Source organism: Marmota monax, unplaced genomic scaffold (assembly GCF_021218885.2).
Source record: "Marmota monax isolate L192 unplaced genomic scaffold, Marmota_monax_Labrador192_F-V1.1 WCK01_AAM20220418_F8-fsc00596, whole genome shotgun sequence".
NCBI lineage: Eukaryota > Metazoa > Chordata > Mammalia > Rodentia > Sciuridae > Marmota > Marmota monax.
Window position 1 is genome coordinate 248,832 of NW_026692069.1, and position 6,000 is coordinate 254,831.

Sequence of the window (6,000 nt, forward strand, 5' to 3'; positions counted from 1 at the left end):
CAGAGGCCCCTTGGTCGCGGCGACCGGTCCACCTGCAGAGGACAGGACAAGACGCAGGGCCTGACGACCCGGTGGGCGCGTGTCCCCGCAACCACTGCTCCCCTCCCTCCCCCCTCTCCCCCATGCAATGCTTGCAGGGGAGGGGGCTTTCCGTCTGGTGAGGCCGCCGGATAAGCTCCCACAGGGGTTTGAATCAGGGTGCTTCTCCCACAGTCGGTCCTTTCCTGGACACTGGACAGAGGGGTCTGTGCCCTTCCTCAGGGCGGTGCTGTGCGCGTGCTGGTCGTTGACTGGTACCAACAAGGCGCAGAGCCCTCCGACCTTGGCACTGGGTCCGAAGGGGGTGACTGCGGTGGCTTTGCAGGGTGGGCCCGAAACTCAGGGCGACGCACGACCCCAGCGGCGCACTTCTGAGCCTGGCCGGGCGACTGATTGACTGGGAGCCAGCGGGCCGCTGCCCCCCGGCCACCCTCTGCCCGGTTTTCCGTGAGTCCGTGAGTGTGTTCCTCCCTCCTGCCCTCCCTGTGCGTGGCTCCACGCGCCAGGCACGCGCAGGGGACGTGTGTGGCCGGGCCCTGGCCATTTCAGTGTCCCGCGCGCGCACGCGAACCTAGCCTAGCCTAGCCTGGAGCCCAGAGAGCCAGGGGCGGAGAGGCAGGCGTGCTCCCCCGTCGGAAACCCCAGGGACCCTGACAGAGGCCCAGCGCCCCAGGCGGAAATGCAGTCCGACTGGGCAATGGCCAGCCGCCGGCCACACACGTCTCCTGCGCGTGCCTGGCGCGTGGAGCCACGCACAGGGAGGGCAGGAGGGAGGAACACACTCACGGACTCACGGAAAACCGGGCAGAGGGTGGCCGGGGGGCAGCGGCCCGCTGGCTCCCAGTCAATCAGTCGCCCGGCCAGGCTCAGAAGTGCGCCGCTGGGGTCGTGCCTCGCCCTGAGTTTCGGGCCCACTCTGCAAAGCCACCGCAGTCACCCCCTTCGGACCCAGTGCCAAGGTCGGAGGGCTCTGCGCCTTGTTGGTACCAGTCAACGACCAGCACGCGCACAGCACCGCCCTGAGGAAGGGCACAGACCCCTCTGTCCAGTGTCCAGGAAAGGACCGACTGTGGGAGAAGCACCCTGATTCAAACCCCTGTGGGAGCTTATCCGGCGGCCTCACCAGACGGAAAGCCCCCTCCCCTGCAAGCATTGCAGGGGGGAGAGGGGGGAGGGAGGGGAGCAGTGGTTGCGGGGACACGCGCCCACCGGGTCGTCAGGCCCTGCGTCTTGTCCTGTCCTCTGCAGGTGGACCGGTCGCCGCGACCAAGGGGCCTCTGCTTCCCTGTCCCCACCGGCCGGGCTTCAACTCCTCTTGGCACCTGGTCCTCCATGGCAACCCCCTGGCCCCGAACCGCTTGCCTGCTCTGAAGGCTGCTTCCTCCTCTTTCAGGAGCGCCTGCCCTCTTTTGCCATCTGCTCTCTTGCTTGGCTCTCAGCGCAGACTCCTAAGACCCTGTGGCCTCCTCGGCCTTCTCTCAGCCTCTGCTGAGCACACACCCTGAAGTCGTGCGTGCACTTCAAGGGTGATGTGTGAATCCACTCTTACATCCATGGGAAGTTAGATGGCAGATGAGAGAACCTGTGACTGCCCAGTCTCGAGGCTACCATGGACCTGGTGACTTGCAGCCCAGAGTGAGTTGGCTGGGGTGGGGTGGGGGGTAGAGGGGTGAGTGTGTGTCTCTGTGTGTGTGTGTGTGTGTGTGTGTGAGAGAGAGAGAGAGAGAGAGAGAGAGAGAGAGAGAGGAGAGGCAAGGCCAGAGAGGGAGTGAGTGGGAGATGGAGACAGGGATGCCTCCTCACAGGCCAAGAGAGGCACAAGAGAGAAGGAGAGATGGATGCACAGAGACCCACAGAGACATCTGGTGCTCCGATGAGAGTGAAAGGGAGAGACAGGCAGAGAGATAGACTCAGGGGGACCCTCACGGAGGAAGGCGGTGGGGAAGGAGGTAGACACAGGAGGGACCTTGCGGAGGTGGTGCAAAGAGAGAAGGACCCAGACACGCTCGATGGACTCTCCCACTCCCAGGATCTGGGTGGCAAGGTTCTGCTTGTGTGGCAGGAACGGGTGAGGGAGCGGGCCCCGCGGGTGGGCCACGTGTTCTGGGGAAGGCGGGTGTCGCCCCCCCCGCACCCCATCCTCCAGGCCAAGGGGTGGGGGCGTCGGTCAGGGTGCAGAGGGAGGGTCGTGGCCTGGACCTGGCTCGGCTCAGCGGGGTCTCATGGAGTGAGTGTCCTAGCGTCCCTGGGGAGAGCCAGGCCTGTGGGCTTTGCTGCAGGCGCTGGGCGCTGGTCGTCAGGCCAGCCGCAGGCCTGAAGGGACAGCGACCGGCAGCCCAGGGCTGCGCCTGCGCCCTGGCCCGAGGGCCCGGGGGTCACGGCCTGTCTCTCGGGGCCACGCAGGTTAAAAGTGTGTGTGGGAAGGGGGCGCAAAAGCCTACAGCACCCGGTATTCCCAGGCAGTCTCCCTTCCAAGTACTAACCAGGCCCGACCCTGCTTAGCTTCCGAGATCAGAGGAGATGGGGCGCGTTCAGGGTGGTATGTCCATAGACGGTGAGGGCCGCCCGGGGGCGCCTCAAGAGCCTGGTCCGGGTTCCACCCTTCAGTCCAGGGGAGGGGAGGGGGGTGGAGGGGGAAAATCGGAGGGGGTGGTGCCAGGGGGCCTCCCTCGCCCGCCCCACAAGAGCGCAGTCCAGCCCAACTCAACTCAAGGCTGGGGGCTCTCACGCTCTGACCTGACTCCACCCGGCAGCGGCCCAGGGGTCCTGGGAGACTGGGACTGGCTGAGTCCCGCCTCCAACACCGCCCCTCTCCACCTGGCTCCACCTACCGCCAGCCCCACCAAGCGCCCACAGGGCACGCACCGCCCCGCCCAGGCCTGGCGTGGCCTGGCGTGGCCTGGCCTCCTCCGCCGCTCCTCGCCAAGGCCCAGGCCTCCCGCGACCCCAACCGCCCCCCACGGACCCCCGGGCCCCAAAACCACGCCCACCCCGACTTTCGCCAGGCGGAGAAGCCCAGAAGCCCTGGCCATTTCAGTGTCCCGCGCGCGCACGCCAACCTAGCCTAGCCTAGCCTGGAGCCCAGAGAGCCAGGGGCGGAGAGGCAGGCGTGCTCCCCCGTCGGAAACCCCAGGGACCCTGACAGAGGCCCAGCGCCCCAGGCGGAAATGCAGTCCGACTGGGCAATGGCCAGCCGCCGGCCACACACGTCTCCTGCGCGTGCCTGGCGCGTGGAGCCACGCACAGGGAGGGCAGGAGGGAGGAACACACTCACGGACTCACGGAAAACCGGGCAGAGGGTGGCCGGGGGGCAGCGGCCCGCTGGCTCCCAGTCAATCAGTCGCCCGGCCAGGCTCAGAAGTGCGCCGCTGGGGTCGTGCCTCGCCCTGAGTTTCGGGCCCACTCTGCAAAGCCACCGCAGTCACCCCCTTCGGACCCAGTGCCAAGGTCGGAGGGCTCTGCGCCTTGTTGGTACCAGTCAACGACCAGCACGCGCACAGCACCGCCCTGAGGAAGGGCACAGACCCCTCTGTCCAGTGTCCAGGAAAGGACCGACTGTGGGAGAAGCACCCTGATTCAAACCCCTGTGGGAGCTTATCCGGCGGCCTCACCAGACGGAAAGCCCCCTCCCCTGCAAGCATTGCAGGGGGGAGACGGGGAGGGAGGGGAGCAGTGGTTGCGGGGACACGCGCCCACCGGGTCGTCAGGCCCTGCGTCTTGTCCTGTCCTCTGCAGGTGGACCGGTCGCCGCGACCAAGGGGCCTCTGCTTCCCTGTCCCCACCGGCCGGGCTTCAACTCCTCTTGGCACCTGGTCCTCCATGGCAACCCCCTGGCCCCGAACCGCTTGCCTGCTCTGAAGGCTGCTTCCTCCTCTTTCAGGAGCGCCTGCCCTCTTTTGCCATCTGCTCTCTTGCTTGGCTCTCAGCGCAGACTCCTAAGACCCTGTGGCCTCCTCGGCCTTCTCTCAGCCTCTGCTGAGCACACACCCTGAAGTCGTGCGTGCACTTCAAGGGTGATGTGTGAATACACTCTTACATCCATGGGAAGTTAGATGGGACATGAGAGAACCAGTGACTGCCCAGGCTCGAGGCTACCATGGACCTGGTGACTTGCAGCCCAGAGTGAGTTGGCTGGGGTGGGGTGGGGGTAGAGGGGTGAGTGTGTGTCTCTGTGTGTGTGTGTGTGTGTGTGTGTGAGAGAGAGAGAGAGAGAGAGAGAGAGAGAGAGATAGGAGAGGCAAGGCCAGAGAGGGATTGAGTGGGAGATGGAGACAGGGATGCCTCCTCACAGGCCAAGAGAGGCACAAGAGAGAAGGAGAGATGGATGCACAGAGACCCACAGAGACATCTGGTGCTCCGATGAGAGTGAAAGGGAGAGACAGGCAGAGAGATAGACTCAGGGGGACCCTCACGGGGGAAGGCGGTGGGGAAGGAGGTAGACACAGGAGGGACCTTGCGGAGGTGGTGCAAAGAGAGAAGGACCCAGAGACGCTCGATGGACTCTCCCACTGCCAGGATCTGGGTGGCAAGGTTCTGCTTGTGTGGCAGGAACGGGTGAGGGAGCGGGCCCCGCGGGTGGGCCCCGTGTTCTGAGGAAGGCGGGTGTCGCCCCCCCCACACCCCATCCTCCAGGCCGAGGGGTGGGGGGGGTCGGTCAGGGTGCACAGGGAGGGTCGTGGCCTGGACCTGGCTCGGCTCAGCGGAGTCTCATGGAGCGAGTGTCCTAGCGTCCCTGGGGAGAGCCAGGCCTGTGGGCTTTGCTGCAGGCGCTGGGCGCTGGTCGTCAGGCCAGCCGCAGGCCTGAAGGGACAGCGACCGGCAGCCCAGGGCTGCGCCTGCGCCCTGGCCCGAGGGCCCGGGGGTCACGGCCTGTCTCTCGGGGCCACGCAAGTTAAAAGTGTGTGTGGGAAGGGGGCGCAAAAGCCTACAGCACCCGGTATTCCCAGGCGGTCTCCCATCCAAGTACTAACCAGGCCCGACCCTGCTTAGCTTCCGAGATCAGACGAGATCGGGCGCGTTCAGGGTGGTATGGCCGTAGACGGTGAGGGCCGCCCGGGGGCGCCTCAAGAGCCTGCTCCGGGTTCCACCCTTCAGTCCAGGGGAGGGGAGGGGGGTGGAGGGGGGAAATCGGAGGGGGTGGTCCCAGGGGGCCTCCCTCGCCCGCCCCACAAGAGCGCAGCCCAGCCCAACTCAACTCAAGGCTGGGGGCTCTCACGCTCCGACCTGACTCCACCCGGCAGCGGCCCAGGGGTCCTGGGAGACTGGGACTGGCTGAGTCCCGCCTCCAACACCGCCCCTCTCCACCTGGCTCCACCTACCGCGAGCCCCACCAAGCGCCCACAGGGCACGCACCGCCCCGCCCAGGCCTGGCGTGGCCTGGCGTGGCCTGGACTCCTCCGCCGCTCCTCGCCAAGGCCCAGGCCTCCCGCGACCCCAACCGCCCCCCACGGATCCCCGGCCCCACACCGCCACGCCCACCCCGACTTTCGCCAGGCGGAGAAGCCCAGAAGCCCTGGCCCTTTCAGTGTCCCGCGCGCGCGAACCTAGCCTAGCCTAGCCCGGAGCCCAGAGAGCCAGGGGCGGAGAGGCAGGCGGGCACCCCCGTCGGAAACCCCAGGGACCCTGACAGAGGCCCAGCGCCCCAGGAGGAAATGCAGTCCGACTGGGCAATGGCCAGCCGCCGGCCACACACGTCCCCTGCGCGTGCCTGGCGCGTGGAGCCACGCACAGGGAGGGCAGGAGGGAGGAACACACTCACGGACTCACGGAAAACCGGGCAGAGGGTGGCCGGGGGGCAGCGGCCCGCTGGCTCCCAGTCAATCAGTCGCCCGGCCAGGCTCAGAAGTGCGCCGCTGGGGTCGTGCCTCGCCCTGAGTTTCGGGCCCCACTCTGCAAAGCCACCGCAGTCACCCCCTTCGGACTCAGTGCCCAGGTCGGAGGGCTCTGCGCCTTGTTGGTACC

General features: G+C 67.0%; 1 non-coding gene and 1 pseudogene across 1 annotated transcript; both read right to left on the reverse strand.

Annotated features, from left to right (window-relative positions):
* Positions 1-2,473: 2,473 nt before the first annotated feature.
* LOC124099628 (5S ribosomal RNA) lies at positions 2,474-2,592 on the reverse strand (annotated as a pseudogene).
* A 2,368-nt stretch (positions 2,593-4,960) lies between these two features.
* Positions 4,961-5,079, reverse strand: LOC124099532 (5S ribosomal RNA). Its single transcript, XR_006853975.1, has one exon. It is a non-coding gene; the product is annotated as a 5S ribosomal RNA (ribosomal RNA).
* Between the last annotated feature and the right edge of the window lie 921 nt (positions 5,080-6,000).